Consider the following 27,934-nt stretch of genomic DNA (forward strand, 5'->3'; position numbering starts at 1 on the left):
TTGTCAAAATTAAAAGCATTTGTAAAAGACTCTGTTAAAAGAATGGAAAGATGAGTTACGAATTGGGGGAATATATTTGTAAACCAAGTATCTAATCAAGGTCCCATGTCTGGAATTAAGAACTCTCAAAACTCAACAGTTTAAAAACAAAAATATTCAATTAGTGAATGGGAAAAGATGTGGAAAAGGCATTTCATTAAGGGGAGACACAGAAGGAAAATAAACACATTTGAAAATGTTCAACATCATTAGCCATTGGGGAAATTAAAATTAAAACTATAAAGAGATATCACTAAATACCTATTAGAACAGCTAAAATTTAAAAACTTGTTTTTAAAGTGATAATGCCAAATTCTGGCAAGGATTTAGAGAAACCAGATCCCTGAAATGTTTTTGTTTTTAAAAAATATTTTTTAGTTGTTGATCGATCTTTATTTTATTTATCTATTTATATGTGGTGCTGAGAATCAAACCCAGTGCCTCACACATGCTAGGCAAGCACTCTACCGCTGAGCTACATACAACTCCAGCCCAGATCCCTTAAATGTTGATCATAAGGATGTAAAATGACACAGTCACTCTGGAAAATCATGTGGCTGTGTCCTATAAAACTAAACATGCAGATAGACACAACCCAGCAACTGCACTCTTGAGTATTCATCCCAGAGAAATAAAAAATTAAGAATCTGTAAACATTGATGTTTGTAAACACTTTACTTGTGATAGCCCCAAACTGAAGACAACCCAAATGTCTTTTGAGAAGTTAATAGTTTAAAAAAAAAAAATCGACTGCTTCATTCCTAAGGCTACTAGTCAGAAATAGAGGGGAAAAAACCGATTCATATAACAACAAATTTCAAGAGATTTATGCATGACTCTACTTATATAACAAAACTAGAGAGAAAGATTCCTGGTCACCAAAGGATGGGAATGCGCAGGGGGCAAATATAAAAAGGTAGTTTGAGAGGTGTCTTATCATGATGGAAGAGTTCCAAAACTTGATTGTGTTGATAGTTACATTAATCTATACATAGGTTAAAGTTGCATGGAACTAAAAAAAAGTATTTAAGATAAAAGAATTTTTAAAAATGTGTACATTGCCTGAGACTAAAAACCCATACACACACGCACGCACACACACATACACACATGTATACACACACACATATACAGAAACACACAAATGAGTCTGACTAAGGACTGAAGTCCAGTTCATACTGTTGTACCCATGACTATTTCCTGGTTGGATCTTGTGTACAGCTATATAAGATGTCACCCCTGGGGGAAGTTGAACAAAAAGCACATGGGAATTTATCTAGTACTTTTGTAATTTCTTGTGTGTCTATAATTTTTTCCAAAATAAAAGCTTAAGAGGTGGGGGTGGCCACCAAAGCAAACTTCTTGTTTACGCTTTTACTGAGTCCCAGATCTACCCTTTCTGGTTCAGAGATTGCTTTCCACCCCGCCACCCCGACTCTTTTCTTCATCTTTAAAAATTATTGGAAAGTTTCAGAAATGGGGTGTCTGGAGTTGCTCTTATCTTTGTCGCTGGAAGTTTGAGCTGTTTAGGGTGATTCCGGTTTTCCTACTGAGAGTATGGTAAGATGGCACTTCCCCTACCATATGAAGCTAGGCACAGTCACAGAATTTGCTCTGACTAGGGAAATGTGAGCAGAAGGGACATTAGTTACTTCCAGAAGAAAGTTTTCAGGCATTGTAAGATTCTGAGTGCCCTGAGTGACATATGGACAGATACCCTTGTAACAACCAGTAGAAACAATTTACAAGTGGAAAAGAAGCTTTCGCTGTGCTACCCTTGGGAACCCACCCTATCCGACACAGAAGCAAAGATGTGTCAGTTTATCCTTTCAAAAAGCAATTTGGCAAGGACTTTTATTTCCTTTGATACAGGAACTTAACTTGTGGGGCTATGTATCCACAGAAAGTCATGAAATACCATCCAAACTTCATGTACAAAGATACTGAACAAGGAATTATTCATAATAAGAAAGAATAAGCAAACCAGAACAATAATTCAACCTCAGAAATGACATGTCATAGATGTTCAACAAAAAGGGATGCATAAACAAAACATGGCTCTGTGGGATACACAATGTGATGTAGTCATTAGCATTTTGTGGGAAAGTATTTATGTTTTAATATTAAATAAAGGATCCAGGACATAAAATTGCATATGAAGTAATTATGTAAGCACATGCATAAGAATACTAGTGTCACCACAAATAAAAGGCGTGACAAGTCAAAGAATGGAAATGATATTTGCAACACATATATTTAAAGAATTTAGCATTTAGTATGTGTAAAGAATTCCTATGGAATTAAAAACAAACATCCAAAGTAAAAATGGGGGAAAAAAATAGAGAAAGGGGAATTCCTGTACACTGTTGGTAGGAAAGCAAATTAGTATAGCCATGACAGAAGTTCCTCAGAAAACTGGAAATAGAGCTACCATATGATCCAGCAGATGGAATACTGAGTGTATGTTCAAGGATTTAAAATCAGTATGCCAAAGAAACATCTTGTCTGGCTTAGATTAGATGTTCCCCAGAAACTCATGTAAGATAATGCAAGAAAGCTTAGTGGTGAAATGATTGGTTTATGAGAACCTTTTGAACTCATCAGTGCATTTCTCCCCTGACAGGGATTAACTGAGTATCACCTAGGCAGGTAGGGTGTGGCCGGAGGACGTGGGTCACTGGCAGCATGACTTTGGGGTACATATTTTGTCCATGAGGGGCACTCTCTCTCTGCTTCTTGGTGGCCATGTCCTGACCTGCTTTCCACATTGTTCTGCCATGATGTTCTGCCTCACCTCAAGCCCCAAAGAATGGAACCAGCCATCTGTGGACTGAGACCTGTGAAACCATGAGTCTCAAAATAAACTTTTCCTAAAAATTGTTCTTGTGATGTCTTTTGGTCACAGCAATGAAAAATTCGACTAAAACCCATCTGTACTCCCACATTTACTGCAGCGCTATTTGCAGAAGCCAAGATATAGAATCTACCTCAGTATCCACGGACAGATAAATGAATAAAGAAAATGTGGATACATATTTTCACAAGATGAACCCCTGTATCAAAAGAAATAACTATCCCTTGCCAAATTGCCTTTTGAAAGGTTATATCAATATATCTTTACTTTTGTGTCAGGGTGCATCCCCAAATGTAACAAGCGAAAGATTGTTTTTCCACTTATGTGTATATAACATTTTATTAATATTCCATTTATGGAAAATTATTTAGCCATAAAAAGAATGAAATTCTGACATTTGAGGCAATATGGAAGGAACTAGAGGACATTATGTTCAAACAAATAAGTTAGGCATAGATAATACTATGTATTCTCACTTATATGGAAGCAAGTTGATCTCAAAGAAGTAGAGAATAGGATAGTGGTTACCAGAGTCTGGAGGGGTATGGAGGATGGTTAATAGGCTCAGGGGTATATTTGGATAGAAGGAATAACTCCTGGCGTTCTATAGCATTATAGGATAACTACAGTTGGCAATAATTAAATATTTCAAAATAGCTAATGGACAGGGATCTTGAATGTTCTCAAAACAAAGAAATGATACATGTCTGTTTATCAGTTATCCTGAGGCCATCATTAGACACTGCATTCATGTATTGGAATGTCACACTGTACCCAATAAGTACGTAATTACTTTCTATGTGTTAATAAAAATGAAAATAGAGAAACTGAGTACAGTAATGCACACCTGTAATCTCAGCTTCTGGAGAGAGTGGAGCTGAGGCAGGAGATCACAAGTTGGAGGCCAGCCTGGACAACTTAGTAAGACCCTATCTCAAAAATAAAATAAAAAGGGCTAGGAATGTAGCTCCGTGGTAGAGCAGCACTTGCCTAGCATATGTGAGGCCCTGGGTTCAATTCCAAGTATTGCAAAAATTTAATTAAAAATATATTTTAAAAAAAATGGGCAAAGGCTGTGAATAGGCAATTGCAGAAAGGAAATTCAAACTATAAATAAACAATAAAAAGATGTCCACCTTCACTGAGAATTGGTTATATTAAAATAAAAACAGTATGTTTTGCAACCGAGAGGAAAAGAAGTTTTAAAACCTAAAAATACTGAGAGGCTGTCAAAACTGTGAAAGTGGAATCTCTCGTCTACTGCTGGCGACTTCACAAAAATGGCCACAACTGGATGCTCATGCCCTTTGACACAGCAGTTTCATCTCTGGAACCATATTGTATAGAAGCTCTGACACATGTGCACAAGAGATGCATACCATGGTGCTTTTCGCAGCTTTGTTTATATGGCAAGACATTGGAAACAGCTAAGAATCCAACAGTATACCAGGCGTGGTGGCACTGAGACAGGAAGATTGAAAATTCAAGGCCAGCCTCAGCAATTTAGGGAGGCCCTAAGCAACTCAGGGAAACCCTGTCTCTAAATAAAATATAAAAAGGGCTGGGGATGTAGCTTGGTGGTTAAGCACCCCTGGGTTCCAACCTCAGTACCCACTCAGCCGCGAAAAATCCAACACAATAAAAGGAATAAATGATGGTCATGAAATTGAATGTTATCAATAGTTTAAATGAAGGAACTTGACTTACATGTACAAACAAAAAAAATCTTGAGAACACCATTGAGTGAACAGGGCAAGTTGTGAAATGGAAAAGTGTGATTTAATTGATGTAATTTAAAGAACACATGAAATTGTGTGTTTTTCTGGACACATATGGATACGATCCAAACAAGGATAGGAAGAATCCATACCACCTTTAAGAAGGTGGAATAAGTAGCTTTGATTCTTAGTATTTCGTTCCTTTAAAAAGGGGGCAGGGAGCTGAAAAATATGGCAAAATGTTAAAATTTGTTAAATAAAACTGGTAGATTCATAGAAGTTTATTTCATTATCCTCAGTATTTTCTTGATGCTTAAAATCTGTCATTATTATAACATTAGGAGGAAATAAACAAGGTTTACAATGATTGTCTATTAAAATTGTGTGCAACATGTCATCTTAAACTTTTATGAAATTTCTGAATTATCCTCCATAAACACATTTATATATCTTTTACTTAGAAAAATCAAAATGAATCCATCCTTGATCTCAGACAGTTTTCATGGAAAGGAAACTGCTGTGATTATGTTTTTCTTGCCTATTCTGTAGCAGATAGGACACAAAATTGTAAAGAGTTTAAAAAAAAAACTATTCTCCCTTCTTTCCAGTTTTAGATACAGAAAAGGAATTAACATCAAAAATGGAGGAAATGAAAGAACATTTGCCTCTCCTTCCACATGGCAAAGCCCTTGGCCCAGCCTGGATGTCTGCTTAGGCACTGACTTCTTTGGCCCCCACTCCTCTCCATTATGGTTAATTTTGAATATTAGACTTCAAATCTCCCCCTCCACTGTCTGGAAGTTAGTCCCCAAGCTTTGCGCCAGCTCTGTCATGGTTAATACCAGTGCTCTGCTTTTGAGACCTTCCTCCTTAGTCTTGAGTACTGAAAGAGAATTCCGTCTCCCTGCCTGAATAGAATGGCTGGGTGGTTAAAAGCACCAACTTCCAAGGATGATTCTAAGCCTGTTCTACCACTAACTAGTTCTATCATCTTAAACAAACTGACCTCTGGAAGTTTAAGAGTTTCATGTGTAAGGTGAGGTTGTGTTAGTCTGTTGTTTGTAAAATAAAGAAAATTAAAACCAAACACTCTCTCTCTCTCTCTCTCTCTCTCTCTCTCTCTCTCTCTCTCACACACACACACACACACACACACACACACACACACACACACACACGGACGTATTAAATACTATAACTCTATAACTACGGGGCCCAAGATAGAATGCTGAAGAGCTCATTTCAGATGCAGCCAGAGGATCTCAAACTCTGGCACTGGGAATTATTTCCCCACGTCTCAGTTCTGTGTGGGTCACATTTTCAGTCAAGATCTCCCCAGGAAGGGCAAGATGGCCACCACAGGTTAGAGCTTCCACCAAAACAGCTTTGACAAACCCAGGGGAAAGAAGAGCCTCTTTGCCCAGAGTCCCAGCTTGGGCCTTATGCTTATTGCTGGAGTCAGAGTTGGGACCCATCCACCTGATTATAGAGACAGATACAGCTCCTGGAAGGAAAGCAGAGTTGCTTCTCATAGATGAGGGGAGAATGTGTACTGGTAAGGCCTGAAACAAAGCAAAACTGGTCCAGAAATGTCACTATGGGAAATAATAATATCTACTTTTCCTCATAAGGTTTTTATGAGGTTAAATAAGAAATTAATGCCATGCTCAATTAAGCATGCCTATAAGCCTTCAAGTTTCACCATCACAATCTCTGTTCTAGCCTAATACCTAGTACATAAAGGTACTTAGAGATCCCTTTTGCTTAATCTTATCAAAATGTAGAATTACATATGGGTTGTCTATCCATATTAGAAAGACTAATAAGGACCGTTTATGTGTAGTTTGAGTAAGGAGAAGACAGGCATATGTCTTATTCATTCCTAAAGATTCAGTGTCTGGCACCTACTAGAGACTCAGTTAATATTTTTTCATTTTGAACTGAAAATAATTATGCTGAAACTCTTTCCATGAAACCCAGGGGATGTTGGTAAAATTAAACCATGTGGAATTTGAGTAGTGTTAATGTTTTGTTCATAGATTTCATGTATTTTTGCATATGTTTTATGGCATTTATATTAGATTCATAAATAAGATATTGCTCTGTTTGTGTGAACTCAATAAAATATTTTAAAATAACAATAAAAATGTCGTCCTGCCTTCTTATATATCTGTGGGTAATTTCGCTGATTTCTTAGCTCTTTAAGACTTAATGAAAGAACTCTGCAGGGTGGCAAGTTAGTGACAGCAAATGTGTCCTGGCCGGTAGGAAATGGAAAAGTCCTTGGGTGGCGCATTCACAGTGGCGACAGACACCACTATAGAAAACAGCCATCCTGGGAATCATGCTCCCCCACCTCCAACAGGCGTGTGCCCTGGACAGGTCATTTGTCAGGCATCTGTCTGTTCAGGTAGCATTCTTGCAAGGGGGACTTGCAACACACATGCACATGCATGTACACGTGCATGTGCAAGCGTGCGTGCGCACACACACACACACACACACAGAGTTAATTGCCAAGACTTTTTATTACAATGCATGGCGGCTCCAACTTCTGAACTGGCCAATTATTTCCTCGTCAGGTGTACGGAGAAGTCAATTACAGAGCCATCATTCAAACACTGTCCACTTTTATTTTTTTTCCTTGTGGTACTGGGGATTGGACCCAGGGGCCCTTTGCCAGCAAGCAACATCTCCAGTCATTTTATTCTTTTATTTTGAGACAGGGTCTCACTGAGTTGCCCAGGCTGGCCTTGAACTTACTACAATCCTCCCGTCTTAGCCACCCCTAAGTAGTTGGGATCACAGGTGAGGGCCACTGCTCCCATCAACCACTGTCCACTTTGCTGTTAGAACTGAGACTATACACTCAGAGCCCCCACACCAGGGGTTTTGGTTGAAAAAGATCAAATAAAGAGGAAGTTGCACTTCTATTCCCAAAAACTCAGCAATCCTCGAGCAAATTAAAACAGGATCTGAAATTCAAGTTCTGCAAGAATTCGGTCAAACTGAGATTTAAAGAAATGTGGCCAATAAGGATGAAACTAATATCATTCCTCATGTCATCTAATCCATCCTTATCACGACACGAGGGGAGAAAGTTAGGGCCAGATTCTTGCTGAAACACTTATTTTGGAATCAATGGGAGCTACCATTGAGAAAACACTTCATGAATGACTTCCTTTAGCCCTCATGACAACCCCATGACTGTGGCTGTCCCCAGCTGACAAAAGAAGAAATTGAGGCCCAAATAGATGATATAAGTGATGATATCATACGGGACAATAGGATGGGCAGAAGCATTTAATACTCTCATGCTTCCCTACCACATTTACTACGCAAAGCACATTAAACTGTCCTCAATTTTAAATTAACCTATTATTCTAGAATTTTGAAACTTTTAAAATTTAAATTTTTTAAATTTTTAAAATTCTAGTTTCTCTAATCATTATCGTCATAATAAGTAATTTAGTCGATTCCCGTCAAATTTTATGGTAGGCTAAAATAATGACCTCCAAAGATATCAGGTCTTAATCCATGCAACCTGTGAATGTGAATCTGTATGGAAATATCTTTACAGATGTGAGCAAATAAGGAGCCTGCGATGAGGAGATTATAGAGATAATCCAGATGAGCCTAATGTGACCACGTGGATCCTTATAATAGGCAAGGGAGAAGAGAAAGAAGAAGAGAAGAAAACCTGGGTACCGCAGCAGAGATGCAGAGATGCAGAGTGAGGTGGGCACAAGTCACAAGAGGGTGGCAGCCACAGAAAGCAGGAGGAGACATGGAGCTGATAGAATGGTGCTGATTCTTGAGATATCAGTGATGCTGGCTTCAGAATTCTGGTCTCTGGAATTGTCAGGGAAATTTTTTCTGTCGTCTTACCTCAATAAATTTGTGGTAATTTGTTATAGCAGCTATAAGAAACTCATACATGTATGGAGCCCTGTGGAAGGTCAGTGTGTGTGTGGGTGTGTGTGTGTGTGTGGGTGTGTGTGTGTTTTCTTTGATCTTCACACTAACATTATGAAACAAGTATTACATTTGTATAAAGAAAAGTAAAGTTTAGAGAGATTAAATAAGTAAGCCAAAAGTCCTAAGCAATTATAGCAGAACTGAGATTTTATTTTGAATCACATAGGAGCAATCAGAGTGTTGCAAGTCCTTATTATTCATAGACACTAATCACCATACAAACTCCAATCATCCTGTTCCATCTGCCCTCCAAAAGGAGGAATAGATAAGGATTGTCCCACCTGAAGGTCAGAACTGGGATTTGAATCTGGGTCTGTACTATTTCCACTCCACCACTTCTCTTATTAGCCATTCAGTACTCTTTAAGTGAATTGGGATAAACAAATGGGAATAAATGTGGAAGGATTATTGGAGTTTTATTTATAAAAGAAATTTCAAAACACCTGGATGTATATTACTGAAGATTCCGAGGCTACTGAGTCTAAAGTGGATCATCACAACTACATTCCTACACCAAAGGCTGTGGTATAAAGTGCCCTATAACAATCAGCTTTGGCCAAGAACAACTCATCCCTGATGGTCAAAACTCCCAAAACCTCCTACAGGAAGGGAATATGAAAACTCAGATATAAGCTAAGTGTTATTGAACATAGAACACAGAATTTTTTAAAAGAGTTTTATGTAATTTTATTTTTTGTACAAAAATGCATAAAGCAATTTCAAATCCTCATGGAATAGAATGAAATATAAATATACATGCAATTATTTATATCAACCAAATAGAACACAGAATTAAAAAAAAAACAACCTTTAAACCATCATTTGGTTTTTGCCTAAATTCTAAAACAGTTCCAATTGAAGGAAGAAAGGACAAAAATTAACTTTGAATAGTGTTGCTTTCCATTAATTTATATTGGCTTGCCTGTGAGTGGCCTTTGTTAAATGGTATTTCAGTTTTAGTTCTTCCTGCAGATAATCTCTTTCCGTTGGTAAGCAATGAAAAAGAACAGATAAAGAAGTAATGCAGGGCTGGGGATGTGGCTCAAGCGGTAGCGCACTCACCTGGCATGCGTGTGGCCCAGGTTCGATCCTCAGCACCACATACAAACAAAGATGTTGTGTCCGCCGAAAACTAAAAAATAAATATTAAAAATTCTCTGTCTCTCTCTCTCTTAAAAAAAAAGAAGTAATGCATTATGACTCTGTTAAAATCATTTCATCACTGGTGTTTATAAAAAATGTATTAGTCTGGCTGAAGATGTAGCTCAGTGGTAGAGTGCTTGCCTGGCATTCATAAGGCCCTAAGTTCAATTCCCAGCACCAAAAAATAAAAAATAGATAAAATAAAATAAATAAATATGTGTGTGTGTGTGTGTGTGTGTGTGTGTGTGTGTGTGTGAGAGAGAGAGAGAGAGAGAGAGAGAGAGAGAGACATATATATGGATAGATGGGTATCTGTCTCTGTTCTACCTGTAACTAGATTCAATACACATCCTAGGAGAGCCTACTATTACAAAATGACATGCAAGTTGCTGCTTTAATGCAAAGGCCAGCAGTCCTAGAGGAACTCAGACACCAGTTATGATGATCATAATAATAACCAACGTCTCTGCAGCACTCACCACACACCAGTATTTTTCTCAATGCACTCCTCGTATTCATTCCTTAATTCTCACAACTCCAGAAGTATCTTCTGTTCTTGTGACCCCTACTTTAAAAATCAAGAAAACAATGTTTAGAAAGGTTCAAACTTGTCCATGATCCTTCAACAGTGACTGAGCCACCATGTAAACTTAAGAAACCCATGCTCTTAACTGTTCCTAAATCAGAAATCAGACAAGGGTACAGTTGATCAAATTTAAAATGGAGGAAGATATATTTTCAAAAGAAATAGATAAGAAAGTTACCTCAGTGTTCATAGAAACCTGCCATGTGCCATTCCCCCTTCAGCTCACATTCCCAATTCATCAAACATTCCAAACACGGAATGCAAGCTCTGTGCCTCAGGATCTTTGCACTTACTGTTTTTACTGCCTGCAATGACTGTTAAGTATTTTATAATTAATTTGATTCTACTAAATTTGAAATAATCATGGAAATTTTATTATAATTAATTAAAGTTATTTTGTGTGCTTGTTAATTGTTTATTTTTTCCATTAGATTCTGCTCCATGAGGGTCAAGCTCACCTCTGTCTTATTCATATTGAATCCTGGATGTTCAATTCATAACAGGCCCTCAATACTTACCTACATGTTATTGTTGCAATTGTGGGGAACTCAAGAAAGGATTCATACAGGTGAAGGTTTTGAGGCTGGATCTGAAAGTTGGTTAAAATTTTAATGTGGGAACTTGAAAAAGAAAGAGATTCAGCCTGGAGGAAGCAGCATCAAATTTTTATTTATTTATTTATTTTTTTGATCTGGCATCAGGCATCTAAATGTTAAATATATTTTCTTTCTGGGATGTTTTCTGCCACCATAAACACTCCCCCAGTTACTATATCAGCAATTTTTTCTTGTTTAAAAAATTCTTACCTGAATTATTGAAGCTGATTTTTCCTGAACTCCCTCTAAGTATCTGCCCTTTCGTCCAGCTAAGCATTTTGGAATGTGTCTATTCACTGGCGGTGTCCTGGGGAGGCCTTTCAGCCTCATTGTGTCCTACAATACCCTATTGTGTATGTGGAACCCAAACTAGTTTCAGGCTATTTTTACCACACACACACACGCTCACGCTGGTTTGAGCATTTTAATTAAATCAGACAAACAACCAATCACTAACTTAGTCAGTGACCAGTCATTCACTGAAAATAGTCGGACAGATTGTCTGTAGACTTCACCTCCATCCTTCTGTTAGTGGAGCCATTTTGGTTTTCTCCACTTCATCTCATTCAGGGCGTCCTCCTCCCTCCACCTGACGTATGGCTTCTAGGGTTCTCTGGCCCAATGCATGTTTAGGTTTCCAATTACTGGTCCCTGGTTACATTCATCCTGCCCTCATTCTTTTTGTTTGTTCCCATCGAGGTACTTAATATACTGTGATCCATTGTATTTTTCATTTGTCAAGTAACGAGTTTTTATTTGGGTTTCCAATTTAGGGGGTTTTATCATTTTAGTATTAGGCATGCATACCATCTGTGTATGTTAGGGCATTGTCAGAGCCTTATCTTGGCTTCCTTTCATCTTCCCCTGATCCTGGGAATGGATGGAGGCCTTGTGTCTAATAAGTCATTTGCATCAGCATGTCCCAAATGACCAAGAGATGAGGCTGGGAGAGATTAGCATGGTAATCTCATTCTGATGGATAAAATTAGCAAAGATATTCCCCACAAATGGAGAGCTGCCATTGGCGAACTGCTGTGCTTAGAATCAATTACTAAATTACTTTGAGCTCTAAGTTGACATTAACAGAAAAAAATTGCCATCGACCGAAGGGAAATAAGATAAAAAATATGCGATCATTAAATCTCTCGCTACTATTCACGAATGTGACTCACAAGAATGGTACACAAAATAGGGCAGAATTTAATTTTTAACAGTGCCCCCTGTCAACATTTCATCCTAAGCTTCTTCGTGGCCTATGAGACGGCCCTGGCCTTTCCCATTTATTAGCAATGGGAGGAGAAGTAGGGAGAGGGAGAGAACCTGGGTCAGCCTCTCCTTTTCCCTCTGGCTGTGTCTGAGCAGACAAATGGATCTCCAGTGTCTCAGTCACCCACTTGTGCCAAGCAGGGACTGGTGGGCTGCTCTCTGGGCCCATGGAGAACCAGTTCAGTGAAAGCCTGGTGACCTTCCAAATGTCCTCTCCTGATCCACACCATCAACAATGGGAAGTTTCTACCAGCCCACACGGCTGGGGACGAGGGGCTGTAAACCTTTCCTCAGACCTCGATTCTCCAAAAGTAGACTCACATGGCACTGCTAATTAATATGACCACCTTCATTTAAAAAAGCATTTCTCTGTTCAGAAACCCACACTTGGAGAGACACTGGTAATGACCTGTGTAAACAAGGAACTTAGTTCCAATAAAGGGGAAGAAGCTTTAAAACTGTTTTTCAAAGCCAGGGCCTGGGGAATCCCAGTGGCATAGTAATTGTTAATATCATTATTAGCACAGTATACATATCAGCTGTCGAGATATTATGAGGACTTGAATTCAATCTCTGTTGGGGGAGTCAGGGTCAACATCATTAGCTATAGATCTTGTCTCAGTTTCCATATAGATGCCTGAGGGCCAGTGTCTGCCAGATACATCTCTATAGATGGGCATCACCATCGGACATAGAAGGGGCCCATCACACACACACACCAGTGATAGACAACAAGCTTTTGTTTATCTGAAGGTTTACTGGAATTAACTGATTAGTGTCAACTTGATACAATAACTTTTGTCTACAGCACAGTAGATCATTCTGATGGTTTTATTGATGGAGCGTGTTGTCTAATGTAACTTCTAGGGCAAGTTGGATTTAGACAAAGTCTGGCACATTTCTCTTAAGAGGAAACTGAAAAAGCTGTTTGTAAATGCATCCTTGACAGGACACCTTCTGCAATCTGATCGATATTACAATAGTAATTGTGATATTAATAATAATAATTATGAGGCAGACTCCTAATTGAAATGTATGCAGTTAGGTGTTTGGCAAATGCCTCTTTAAGGAGACACATTTTGTGCTCTTACAGATATTACAACCAAATGGTGATATTAATAACAATGATTAGAAGGGAGGTTTGTAAGAGAAACATAAGCCATCCATTCTTAAATTAAACGTGGAACACAAAACCATTAAAGGGAAATTAGAAAATAAGGGTAGGTGGTTAAGAGCGACACAACTTCTCTGTAAAAATTGCCTGTGAAAATGACAGAGAAATGGAATGAGAGCCAGTGGGAATTGATACATTTACATGGGATTTTCAACAACTGTAAACAATATTTATTCAAAAGCTGCATTCTCATTTCAGTAGGGAAAATTAAAAACAGATCATGAGTGTTGAGGTATTATTTATGGTAAACCTCATCAGTCTATCAATTCAAGAAAACCATATGCACAATGGATCTTCAGAACTGAATCTAGAATAACTAACCACGAGCGTGGTCGGTGCTGTAAAGTCCCCTAAATCAAATAGTTTTTAGAAACAATCCATATCTTTAATTTTGGTCATTGTTGTTTTATCCCAATTCTATATTAAAATTAACCGTTGCAATTTTCTGAGCCCACATCACATTCTAGAAAGAGAAATGGTGACTTGCTTCAGTCACTGGAGAGATGACAGTTTGTCTCTGAGAGCAGAAACAGGGCAAGTTGATGAGAAGAGGAACTTCTTAAAGAAAATGAAGAGATGAAGCAGTCACTTAGCACACAGGTGCCAATTAACCCGAAAATCATTCCTACTATTGGGCTACAAGTTTTTTTCTTCCACAATTGCACCATGTCTTATTGAAATGAGGTCAGCACAAGACACACTGTGAACTGCAAAATGGAGTAATTATCTTCTGGATCTCATCAGCAGTATTTCCTAAAGGCTGCAATTAGCCATCTCTGATCTGGTTTTAGGAGAGAATTATTTTCTATTCTTCTTGAGGGAACATACTTCTTTCTTATCCTGGGGTGACACTTTTTTTTTCCTAAAGCCCCGGCAATTGGGCCATACTGCAAATAACTGCTACACAGACCAGACTAGCGCTGATTCCCAAGGGGAGGATTCCCAGGGTCGATCTCCTTCCATTTCTCAAGACTTAGCAAATGACAAAACCAACAGAATTTCTTGCCCTGAGAAAGAAGCATCCCACTCTCTCACCAGCAAATATTGGATGACTTCTGTATACAACTGAGAAACAGTAATCTGTGCTTTTAAGCACGTATGAACAACCACAACAAAAATTCATAAATGTCTCCCATATCTCCTGCACCCTTCCCTCAAGCTAGATTCCCTGGCTGCAATAAAGTCACCTGAGGGTCACCTCAGGTCCTAGCATCCTTCAAACAAAAAGAACCCAGGTCTCCCTGAATCTAAAACAAAACCTTTTAGTGGAGAGAGGAGAGGAGGAAGGACTAGTAAATTAAACCATACAGCATAAATGAGCCAGTTTGAATAGAAGAAGATCACACCAAAATAGTCAGGAATGTTTTCAAATCAGAAGACACAAAGCGGTTCTTCTGGATACTGAGGCCAACCCTGTGAATATCAGCAAACATGCATTCATTGATTGACAGGCATGGTCCCTCAATGTTATTTAATCCTTTCAGCAATTTTGTAAGTTAGGGATTATCACCACCATTCTCCAGGTGGGAAAGCCAGGTTAAGGAACACAAACCCAGGTCATGCAGATGAATAGCACGCTGGCATCTTAACTTGGAGTTTAGTCATCTCTAATTTTAACCAGGCCCTTCTACCTCCCTCCCTGTGCCCTCCCAGGCTGGGGATCACTTGGTCACCCACCCCCACCCCACCAGGGTGGCCCCAAGACAGCTGGGGGCAGAAGCTGAAGGGTCTTCATTGTGAGGCAGGGCTTGACTGGGGGTCCAGCAGTCTGCCCTTGGGCCGTGTCTGAAGTCACTGTGCTTAGCCTCCCTCTAACAATCGCCAATGGTGTCCAAGGGTTTCTGAGGGCAGAAATATCCAGGCCTTGGAGGGGGAGGAAAGGGAAGAAAAAGAGGAAGAGAAGCCCCTCGTTAGTCCTCCAGATTCCTCAGATGACAGAGCAAGGGAGAGAGAGAGAGAAAAGACAGACGGGGAGAGGGGTCAGTGTTCCTGGCAGTAAACCAGGATTTGACTGTCCCTCCGATGCCTAAAACAGCTGTGATGGCCAGACCCTGGTAACATGCTATGTGATTTGGAAAATAAGAAGCTTGGCCCTATGAAGTATTTAGATGGGCAACAGCCAGATATAAAAAAATGTAAAATTATGTCCTTTTCTTCTTCTGTGGCCCCTTGTTCTGTGTTCTGTAATATCTTGCCAGCTAAATGCTGGGTCCTGGCAACTAAAAGTCTCCCAGATCCACCTGCACCTGGGCCCTTCATGCTAACAGGCTTTTTAAAATTTTTATATTTATTTTTTTAGTTGTCAATGAATCTTTTGTTTTATTTATTTATATGTGGTGCCGAGGATGGAACCCAGAGCCTCACACATGCCAGACAAGCGCTCTACCACGGAGCCACAACCCCAGCTCTAACAGGCTGGGGGTGAGATTTTGCCCTCAATCTCACCACTGAGGCTGCACACAGGGTGCTCTTCCTGACCTTCTAGGAGTTTTAGATATTGGGTATCTCTGCCCTCATGTTCTCTGTAACCAAGGTGTTCAAAAGGAAGGCAAGAAAGTGAACTAAATTGCAGTATGTCTAATCCAAATATTAACTTGACATTGCAATGCCGCCCCAGGTAATATAAGAGTTTGGGTAAGTGCTTATAATAGGAAGTTGCATATAGAGACCAATACTCAAAATTAAGTGTAAACTCTGAAAATTTTGTGTCCACATGGCTGAAGCATGGAATTCTGAGTCAGACAGATCTGGATTGACTCTGCCCCTTATAAGATCTGTGACTTGGGACAGTCATTGAACCTCCATAAGCCTCTGCTTATAAAAAAAATAATCTGTAAGAATAGTGACCACCAATGCAAAGAGCCACTGTGAGGATTAAAGTATACCTGTTTGAAACTTGGCATAGGATCAGACCTATTGTAAGGCTTGCAATAAATGGTACCTATATAACTAGAAGGGAAGTTGAATGGTGGAGAGGGAGAGGAAATTCTCCCAATGAGTGCAAGTGGAGGGAGGAAAAGCATATTAAGACCTTCTTGTAAAGCTCAGGGACCTTGGAGCCAGGGCAAGCTCCAACCTGGTTAGCCTTCAGGGTCCCTTTATATGATGGACCACCATGTGGGCAAAAAGGAGGCTGTGATTCTTAGCTCATTTAGGATCTACTCATATTCATTGCTGGCTTTAAATTCTGTATTTTTAAAGGTTCCAGTTAAATGAAACAACCATGCAAAGAAATCTACCTGCAAATTATGATCTCTGCTGGGCCCAGATATGCATGTATATCTGTAATATATGTGTGTGTGTGTGTGTATAGGTAGATATTTGGTACTAAGGATTGAACCCAGGGTTTCTTTACCACTAAACTACATCTCCATCCTTCTTGTTTTTTTCAATTGGTTCTTTTTAGTTATATATAACATTAGAATCCATTTTGACATAATTATAATAATTTGGAGGGAGCAGGGATAAGATAAGGAAGGAACAGTGGAATGAATCTGGCCTAACTTCTGATTTTTGATTTTGAGACAGTGCTCCTTTAAGTTTCTGAGGGTCTTGGTAAATTGCCTAAGCTGGCCTCAAACTTGCAATCCTTCTGCCTCAGCCTCTTGAGTCAATGGGATTACAGGCATGTGTCGCCATGCCCCACAAAAACGTATTTATAGATGTGACTATTTCTTTCATTCAACTACCTAGCACTCTTCTGCATTGAGGTGATGTGCCCCCTGCTAAGGTCTTGGGATTGGGCCAGAACCTACGGCCCTGCCTTACGCTGCTCATGCTGGGGTACTGTACCAGAACAAATGGCAGGGGGCAATGTCTAGGCAGTAGAAATAAGGTGGCTTGCTTCTTTAAGTTATTATGGGATTTCCTATGTTTCTACAGTAAAAAGGTATTATTTTTTGTTTTCAGGGAAAAGGTGTTTGTTTTTTTTAAAATTTACCTATTATCAAATAACCAGTTTGAGCAAATTTTAAAATTTCAGTTGATGGGTAGGCGGGTGGGTATGAGGGAAGCTGACTTCTACTCCCTACATTTTTGTGATTTTGAGATCAGTTCCACCAGGTTAATGGATAGCTTCCTTGAATACTAGGAGCATATACTTGCCAGGAAGGTAGAAGTGGCCAGTCTTGAGTTTCCATCCTTCCTCTCTGCTTAGAAGACACTATGAAGCCCAGAGAATGTGGCCTGGATTACTTTCAAACATGGTCATTTTTGAAAGGATTGACTTCACTTAAAAATTCATGTCGAGAACTTAGAATTATTACTGGTATTTCTCTCTCTCTCTCTCTCTCTCTCTCTCTCTCTCTCTCTCTCTCTCTCTCCCTTCCCTCCCTCCCTCTCCCTCTATCTCTCTTTTTTCTTTTTGTGGTGCTAGGGATAGAACCCAGGGCCTTGTGCATGCAAGGAAAGCGCTCTCCCAACTGAGCTATAACCCCAGCCCATTATTACTTCTTGATCCCTTACATTGCACTAAGCATTTGGTATATATATTGTCTCATTTTTATTTTTATTCTTTTGTACCAGGGAGTGAACCCAGGGGTGCTTAACCATTGAGCCACACCCCCAGCCCTGTTTTATTTTTTATTCTGAGACAGGGTCTCACTAAGTTGCTTGAGGCCTTACTAAATTGCAGAGGCTAGTCTTGAAATTGCAGTCCTCCTGCCTCAGCCTCCCAATTGTTGGGATTAGAGGGATATGTCACTGTGCCCAGATGTCTCACTTAATCTTCACAACAAATGTCATGGATATGCCGCATTGCTGTCATTATTAAGTAAGTTGTCCGTGATTGTGGAATAGTAAGTTCCAGAACTAGATTTGGGTGCCAAAAATCAGACTCTGAACTTCCCTTTCTCAGCCGCACCACTTCGATACATCCTGAAATACTCTTACCAAGTGAAATAGAGTGCGTGAATCAATATTTGAAATGAGTCAACTTCTAAGTGCCCAAGAATCAACAGTTTCTTGCTCCCTTAGCCCCAAACCGGTAATCAGTAATTTCCCTTTCCTTGAGCCCCAGGGTTAGCAACAGGCCCTTTGCTTTCATAATTTCATTGATACTTTACCAGGAATCAAATGTGGGCCCCAAAACTTAAGGAGACTAGGCAAACAACAGGAAAAGCAGAGCCTCATGAGAGCTATGTGCAAATGAAGGCAGTTCCTTGCATAATAATATGCAAGATTCTGATCACCAATTTTTGACCACCTTCTCTGCATCATGTTCCCTTATAAGTTCTTTATATGTGCTGCTTATTTATGAGTAAACTGATGCACAAGAGGTTCAGTAGCTTGCTGAAATTGGATTCTGACCTTGACCATCTGGCTCCCGAACCCGAGCTCTTAACCAGTACAGTTGCATTTCTTCTCCTGGCCAGCATAGCCTCAGAGGGCAGAGTTCAGCCTTATACAAGAAAAACCTTCTAGAAGCTTGGAGCTCTCCGACAGCATGGGCAGCTTAAAGTAATGAGACCTGTGCTTTGGAAATGTAGTCAAGGCTCGATTTACTTGCTCTGGGGTGTTGGGCAGGGAATCCCTGCATTATGTGATAGGTTGGAATGGACAACCACAAGAGAGAACGCAGAGACTGGGAGCTTTCGGATTTTGAACTGCCTCACACTAGAATCCAGCCTCCACCTTCAGATCACTAGCATAGTAACCCTGGAAATTCTAGGCAGAAATGTTTCATGAGGCATCAGTCTTATCTTTACCCACCCCCATCAAAATTTGAAACCTGTAGCCAGACACAGTGGCACATGTCTGTAATCCCAGCTACTCAGGAGACTAAGGGAAGGGAAACTCAAGCTAGAGGCCAGGCATAGTAACTTAGCAAAACCCTGTCTTGATAAAATAAAAAGGGCTGGGGGGTAGCTCAGTGGTAGAGTGCCCACCTAGCATGTACAAGGCCCTGAGTTTGATCCCCAAAACTGCAGAAAGAGAGAAAGGAAGAAAGAGAGAGAGAGAAAGAGGGAGAGGGGGAGGGAGGGGGGAGAGAGAGAGAGAAAAGAAGAAAGGGAGGGAAGGAGGGGGAGGGAGGAAGGAGGGAAGAAAGAAGAAAGAGAAAAAAAAATAAAATAAAATCGAGACTTTCACAAGGTCTCAGTTCTCACTCTCCCTCCACTAGATATCATGCCTCTGAGGCTCCTTTCCACCATTCTTCTTGTCAGATAGTAATTATTGAAATAAACCTCGTGTGCAAGAAAAGGGGTTTTTATCACATTGCAGAAGAAGCCAGTCGACCTCAGGAATCCTGTAAGAGCCTTCTCCACGCTGGGTCAGCCTGCTGTCTTCTCTCACCTGGGGTCATTGCAACACCCTCGTCATTGTCTTCTAGTACTCCTGTCTCCCTGTATCAATTCTCCACACTGCAGTCAGAGTGGTCCTTAAGACATATAAATCAAATCATGTCGTTTCTCAACTCAAAAGTCTCCACTGACTTTCTGTTTCCATTAAAATGAAAGACAAGCCCTTGCAATGGCGCTGAGATCCTCTGTGATCTGCCCTCCTCCACCTTGGCCTCCCCATACAGGAACTGCGCCTTAACTCATTCTGCTCCAGCCACTGGCCTTGTCCCTCTAAGGCACCATGAATCGCTCCTGCTTCAGGGCTTCACAGACTCCTGTGCCATCTGCCTGAAATAATCTCCCCCACACAGCTGTGTACCTCGTTGCCTTACTTCCTCCATGGCTCTGCTAAAAGGTCACCTTTATCAAGCCCCACCACCGGTCCCAAAGGACAATTTAGAAAAAGAGAACTAAATATTTTAATACCATCTGCCAAAAAAACATTTCACAACTTCACAATCCGTAAGAGCCACGAAAGGAAAGGCAACCCCTGGAATTATACAAGGTATAACCCTAAGTGGAAGCCCCCAACTGGGGGTTCCCTGACCACCCCATGTAACAGAGCTACCAAACCTTCTCTAGTAGTTTTTATCACCTAATCTACTACTTACCTATTTATTGACTGTCTCTCCTGTCCACCCCCTGAATGAAAGAAATCAAGGCCTTTTTTTGTTTGAAGTTGTACCCACTATAGTGCCTGCCACATGCGGGCACTCCAGTTCTTGTTGAATGAATGAATGAATTAATTAATGACAAAATGCTCAGGAGTACAGATTGGAGAGTTGAATATAATTATGGAGTCATGAGAAATGTGCAGATTAATAGTGCAGATCAAGAAAAAGTGAGGAGAAATTAAAACTTTACGTATTTTACAGTGCTGCAGGTAGAACACAGGGCATCACACATGTTAGGCAAGCACTCCCCCAGCCCAGGAATGATGACTAGAAAAAGCTGATTGTGAGGTTGAGTGTACTAAGTATATGTAATTGGAAGAGTCATGTAAATCGGTCCAAGTGTCAGCAAATTAAATAAAAGGAAGCAAAGAGGGACACTGAAAAATAGTTCTGTTGCCCAGTAGCTGTACTGTCCACTGGTAACAGAGTTGGGTCTGTGGAGATGTAAGGAGTTGTGACAACCCCATAGAGGTGTGTGCATGATTCTGAGCTGGAGTGTACAGCAGGGGTAGAAGAATAAAGCTGTTTGTTTCCCACGGTCCCTCCTCTGTCCTTCCCACACACCTACATCAAGGACAAGAGAAACAGATAGAACCTAAGATATACAAGGGAGATTGCCACCCACTTGGAGACAAAGGGGCAGCACGGAGTTTTCTAAAGACCCTGAGTGGTTCGGTGAGCCTGGGAGACACCTGTCTTGGGGAGAAGCAAAGAGACCGTTCCACTAGGATCCGCAATCTGGCCTCTGAGAACGTCATAGCAACACATATAGAGGACCATTTGTGAGCACAGCCATTCAAAACAGAAATAAGGGAGACAATTAAACAGAGGCAAGCTCCCAGGTAAGGGGAAATAATTTAAACAGATTTATTCCAATTACATACTCCTCCTTTGTAGAAATGCACAAAAACATGGAGCCTAATTTGGGCCACTCTTGCTTTGATGACCTGTAAGAAAAAGGAGTTTTCTTTATTAGCTTGAAACCTGTATTAAGAGCAATAAGTGAAAGTCCTATAGGTTAGAGCCTTGGCTGCACATTTTCCATGTAACATAAACATACATTGAAGAATTTCTGGGGGGGTGGGGGTGCTTAATGTCCACATAATCACCCACATTTAATGTGTTGCTCTTCAGGGAAAAGAGCATAAACATTCCCAAGGTCATAACTGATGTAATTTGGGGACCAACGTCTCACCCACTTCTGAGGCATGTACATTTTGTTCCCAATTAAAACATTTAATCCCAGAATTCTTTTCCTGCCCCTTCATGTGTCATCTCATTAGCCAGGTCTGTATGAACAATAGAAATTCCTGGAATTGCATTAACAGTTTTTATAGTAAAACACTATCAGGAGAGTGTGTGTGATTTAGTACAATCCATTTTCTGTCAGGCATTTGACTTAATGATATTTCCTCTTCTACTTACTTATGCATTTCATTATCTGTTTTTCTGTTTTTGTGTCTTCTGAAACACAATAAACTATAAGCAACATGAAAAAACCGGTGTGCCTTTCAGAGCATGCTTCATTTTTCATCTGTAATGGATCTTTTTGTAGGGTTCTCACAACCAATTCAAAGGGAATGAAATATTTCCTTACTTCCTGCACAGCAGCCTTTGGAAGGGAAACCCATGATAGCAAAGTCTAGGAGAGAAAAGGGTTGAAGAAAAAGGTAAGTGCCAGGACTTTGAAAAAGAGCAGCCTCCCTCCAGTCTCAAATGCCACACCCGCCTCACTCCCTTCAACATCCTCTCTTCTGACATCCTTTGCTAGGTACGTTGATGTTTTGAGTCAATTCTAATTGCATTTGTGCCGTGCTCTAAAGCACATGGTATATCTGTTTCAACAGGCATTATTTTCAAGGCTATAAAGCACAATTTTCTCCCTCTACTTCCTTTACAATATTTTTTTCTTCCTTCTATTTAGAAATGTCCTGAAGGTAAGGAATACCCAGGTAGTCACCTGGAACCTTGCTACTCAAAGTATGATCCTTGGACATCAGTACCAGCATCTCCTGGGAGCTTGTTGGAAATGCAGAGTCTCAGGCTCCACCCCAGACCTACTGGATCAGAATCTGCATTCTAACAATATCCCCCAGGAGATTTGTCAGTGGAAAAAGCACTGCCTCAGGTCAAGATGAGTAGAATGAATGAAGTCAAGTGTAAAAGTTTGGATACAGATGGAGAGTATGGCACAGTATGGTTTTGACCTAAGAATGAAGTCAGAGAGGCTTATGCAATTTAAATGTTTGTTCCTATCTTATTTATTTTTCATGTTTCCCAAGTACATAAAAATGGAAATATAAAATTTCCTTAAAAAAATATTTATAAAAATCATAGCGGGGAACCATGACTCATCCCTGTAATGCCAGCAACTCAGAAAGCTGAGGCAGGAGTATTACAAGTTCAAGGCCAGCCTAGGCAACCTAGGAAGACCCTGTTTCAAAGGAAAAAACAAAACAAAACAACAGAGTTGGGGATATGACTCAGCATCCTTGGGTTTGATCTCCAGTTAAAAAAAATCTGTCTGGCATATTGTTTTTCCTGTATCAGAAATTGAAGACATAGGGGCTGAGGTTGTAGCTCAGTGGTTGGGCACTTGCCTCGCATGCATAAGGAACTGGGTTAGATCCTCAGCACCACATAAAATAAATAAATGAGTAAATAAAACAAAGATATTTAGAAAAAGAAATTGAAGACATGGAAAAAAAAAAGATTAAAATATGAGCTATTAAATACCCTGGGTGGTAACTGAGTGTGGTATACTTAGATGCTGAGCTCCCCTATCTGCCTGATACCACAAAGGGTCTTTTTCACTTTGGGGTAATTTAAAAGCAAACCAATCCCAAGCAAGCCCCTCACCACTTTTGGAAGACTCCCTTTCAAAGTGTACTCCACTAAGATTTTAAACTCAGAAACTCAAGAACACATTATACTACTACACTTTTAATCTCAGTGGAACTCACAAGATGCTATATGGTTCGATAAGGTTTTTTCCCCCAAAGGTTCATGGGTTGGAAATTTTTTCCCCAGTGTGGCAATGTTGGGAGATGGCAGAATCTTTTTTTTTTTTTTTTTTGGTCCTAGGGACTGAACCCATGGCCTTGTACATGCGAGATAAGCACTCTACCAACTGAGCGATATCCCCAGCCCAATGGTAGAATCTTTAAGAGATGGGCCTAGTGGGAAGTAACAAGGCCATTAGGGGAATGCCCTTGAAGAGGATCAATATGGTTCTAGTGGGATCCCAGTTAGTTTTCTCAAGAGGGTTATTATAAAAGGGCAAGAATGGTCCCTCCTCAGGCTTTCACTTCCTGTCTTATTATTTAATCTCTTCTGCTGGCACACACTCCCACTATGATGTGATGTGCCAAGGGGGCCTTATCAGAAGCCAAACCAATGGGTCTTGGACTTTCAGCCTCCAAAACTGTGAGCTAAATAAACTTCTATTCTACCTGTATTCCCTAGCCTCAGATATTTTGTTATAGCAATGGAAAGTGGATTAGCACAGAAGGCAAACAACTGGTATAGTGACTAACCATGTCTGTTTATCTGGGAATGAGAAGTTTCATGGAGTGCAGAATGCAACAGCATCAGAATAACTGGGATGGTTGGTCATTCTACTCTAACATCATGTATGAAACCCAACTGGCCTACTGAAATTGGCACACAAAAACTAATGTGTGAGAGGCAAACAGGTCTCATAGAAACAATTTACTACAACTGAACTGCAAACTAATCCTCTAAGCCCTTGCTCTTCAAAGAATTGAACAGATCATTTACCCAGATTTCTTTAAATGCTCTGGAAGTGCATAGCTCTTGTTTCAACATCAATAGATGTGTTCAGTTTCAACTGAAGCCATTCACTAACTGCATTGATTTTTAAAGCTAGGCTGAAAGTATTGAGAAAATATCCAGCAACCAGGATATTAAGAAGCTGAGGAGCAAAGGGGGAATTTTGTTCCTGTAGCTCACTCCTGGGAATGCCTCTAGCTGGTACATACCCGGGGGCTTTGGTGGTTTTAACCTTTGGCTACTTGATGGCTGAACCAGTCCAGTCCATCCCATGCCTAAGGGCTTTCCAAAGACTCTATGGGTACAAGTTCTTGCTCAAGGTCCAACAGCTGTCAGAGCAGATGGCTGGGCATTTGTGTACTGTGGTCATAAGTATCATTCTTTAGCTCTAAGGCACTAGGAACAATTGACAAATTTGATTAACTGAGAACAATACGATGCTTGCCTGGAACGCTCACTCCACACTTTCAGAGTTCCTTATGTTCTTTTCATGGTCTCAGGATATAAGATGATATTAGCCATCACCTCAGTGCAATGAAACTACCAGAGAAAACAAAGAGAGACACCCTTGGCTACCCCTTTTGTCTTATAGCTGACATTTGTGATTCACACATGCAACCAGCTGTGCCTTCAGTGATGCTCAGAGCACACCTAGCTCGTCTCCAAGAAATGGAAATGTGGCTTCATGTTCCATGGCACTTACAAAGTGGGCCTACTTTAGGAGACAAGCAAAAGAAATAGTCAACCTTGCCTTTGCTTTTCCTCCTCTCGACTTCTGGTAGTTTCCTTGGTGAACACCCCATAGATGGCTTGCAAAGTATTCTGTGCTTTGAGATGGCATGTGTGTCCCTGGGTCTGTGAAAGGCCACTGCTGCTGGGTGGGGAGACAATGGTGGGCTCTGGGAAGTCAGTTTGTGGGAATTCCTGAGGGAGCTGCTAGTTGCTATGAATAGCCCAGCTTTTGGGAGAAGATTCGCAGAGGAGACTCCTGCTGTGCCCTCTAGCTCTCCACTTGATGAAGGAGACAAGCTCAGGGCTCCAGAGGTTGGGAAGGGCTCAGGGAGGAGGCCCATTAAGGGACAGGCTTTCTTGTGTCCAGATTCCACTTGGGTGACCCTGGGGAGAGAGACTGCTGGCTCTTTTCCGGGGCCACAATGCTCCATTTACAAGCTGCAATTAGTCGCAAACAAAATTTGTGCATCCACTACTAACTGTCAGCTCAAGAGGTTGAAAGTTCAGTCCTGGGGAGGTCAGGATGCCTTCCAAGGGGCCGATGACTTTGCTCACAACTTCCCCTCCCCCACCACGGTGGCCCCTTCTGGGGGGAGAGAGCACATTCCAGATTAGGATGCCTACAGAGTTGAATGATCAATGCCAGAGGGGCTCATGGCTCTGGGACTATGGGTACAGCAGGCAGATGGAGCTGTTATGCTCTTCCTGCAGCAGAAGAGCAACTGGGTTTATAATAAATACATTGAAAGAGACCAAGGCAAGAAATGCTCTAGTGATCATTTGAATTTAGCTGATGTTGGAAGGTTCAGCCAGTTTTGCTTGCATATGGAAATGCTTTTAATTCCATATGGAATTAAAAAGCCAGAAGGGCCTGGAAAAATGAGCCATTCTTTGCCAAATCAAAATGTGTAAATAGTTCCTCTGAGAGTGTAACAAAGGGCCTATTTTGCCTTTAAACACCAGAGCCAGGAACAGGAAAAGGCTACAATTAACTAGCCGAAGCACAATGCCAAGTTAATCAATAATGGACCGATTATTATGAAGATGTCATACATTAACTCTACCTACAACACGAGGGCCTCTTTCAGAGCAGGAACATTCTTTCAAATTCCAGATACTTTTCTTTCCCCTTTGTGAGGCTGTGCTGTAATTTTCCATTGTCTTCTTAATTCTCATCTGCAGTCCTCTGGGTCTCAGGGTCTGTGAGCAGAGTCCTCTTTCTCCTCACTGGTGTGCCTGTTGGAATCCCAGAATTGCCTGGCACCTCAGAGGAAGGGAGGGGCATTTCCACATGGAGACTGGGCTGGCTAGGATCACATCCTTTATTTATTTATTTTTTTAAAAATGGGTACCCAGCAGTTATTCATTACTTGATGAGGTCTCCCTTGGATGAAAGCAAAATTAACAATTACATTCACATTGACAAAATCATTCTGGATCTTCCCAAGTTTCTACCCAAGACACCAACTTGGATCTAAGCCAGAGAAAGGCTGATGGTTTTGTAAACTTTCAGTTAGTACCAAAGCTGATTTATTCACCGAGCCTATGCAGCAAGCCCCTCAGTGAAGGACAGAGGTGGACCAGGGTAGGAGGGAGGTGAGGCTGGCCACTCCATCCCTGGCACCCTTGCAAGAACCATGCAGCTTGGACGATGTCAGCAATTATTTAGAAGTCTCTTCCAGGCTCCCGTTTGAACTGGACTCAAGATTTCTAAATGGAAGACGATCAGAGACGGTGGATATAGGGAACTAAAAACGGACTCTCAGGGAGCCTCCCAACAGAGTCTCTGCTTTTTTCCTTCCTGTCTCCCTTTGAAACCACCAAAAGCCACGTGGTGATGTACACAGCTCCTACACAGAGGGGTTGCTTGGGTCTCTCTTCCAAGACATCCTCTCCCCTGCTCTTTCTATCATGTTCCTCCCCTACTGCACCCCCTGCAACACCTTACCCAGAATCAGCCTCATGAGCACTGGAATAATTGCTCTACGGTGGGCAGAGATCGTGGGCCAGATGACACCCAATGATGAATTAATGAGAACCCTCCCGTCACCTGGTGGGTAATTTTTTTCTAATTAAGTTAATTGAATTTTTTTATTATAAAAGGAGTGCATGCTCATTATTAAACATTTGTGAAATACAGAAAAGTAGAAAGTTGGAAGAAAAAAAAATAAAGCCTACAGGTGGGTAATTACAGTCCTAGAATTATTAGTCACTTTGACTGGGCACTGGGTAATCCATAAATTAGGTTTTTATAGTCAACTACAGTTCACTTTCTAGCTCAAACTACTTGTTTCCCCCCTAAATCAACACCAGTTACTTACCACAGTTTTCCCTCAGAGAAGGCAAAATCCCTTCTGCCTGGACTTCAGACCCACTTAAGATTTTAAGGCAAAACTATTCCTCAAAGTTACCTGAGACACAACCCTGGCACTTCCATCTGGACCCAGGGTTTCTTCCTCCACCCCCACCCCCTTCCTCAGGCCAGCTTCCTGAGAGGTCTACAACTCACTTTTCCCTCTTTAAATATGCTGTTTTTGTCCTATCCTATGTCTAACAAAGTTTCTAACAATCTTTTATTTCCTCTCTGTAAAGCACACACATTTATTTTCCTTTCCTTTCCTTCTTTCCTTTCTTTGGTGGTACCAGGAATTGAACTCAGGACTTCTCACCTTCTGCTTTATCATCAAGCTATGCCCCCAGCCCCCAAACAAGCAGGTTTCCACGGGATGATGAAAATTGGGTAAGGCAAGATTGGGCTCAGGTGCAAAAGTCAAATAACCACCGACTTCAGCTACCTGTCACTCAGCAAGGAAGCCACAAATGATCAGGAAAATTTCTAAGCAGGGAGAGCAGCACTCCAAAATCAAGGTGCCCACAGCCACACACTCTCTCACTTTGCTGCTTTATTTGAAATCTACTGAAGAAAATAAGGGTTCTCGGCTCTCTTAGCTTTGAAGAGTGACTGTGGATTCTGGTGGGAGAGTGTAACAACTCAACAGGGATGAGGAAATGGGAAAACTTTTAAATGTAGACACAAGAATTCA

At 40.8% G+C, this 27,934-nt stretch overlaps 1 non-coding gene across 1 annotated transcript; it reads right to left on the reverse strand.

The window, feature by feature from the left end:
- Positions 1-8,746: 8,746 nt before the first annotated feature.
- Positions 8,747-8,877, reverse strand: LOC124110177 (U8 small nucleolar RNA). The gene has a single exon (XR_006857212.1). It is a non-coding gene; the product is annotated as a U8 small nucleolar RNA (small nucleolar RNA).
- Between the last annotated feature and the right edge of the window lie 19,057 nt (positions 8,878-27,934).

The sequence above is a fragment of the Marmota monax genome, unplaced genomic scaffold (genome assembly GCF_021218885.2).
Source record: "Marmota monax isolate L192 unplaced genomic scaffold, Marmota_monax_Labrador192_F-V1.1 WCK01_AAM20220418_F8-fsc00025, whole genome shotgun sequence".
Classification (NCBI taxonomy): Eukaryota; Metazoa; Chordata; class Mammalia; order Rodentia; family Sciuridae; genus Marmota; species Marmota monax.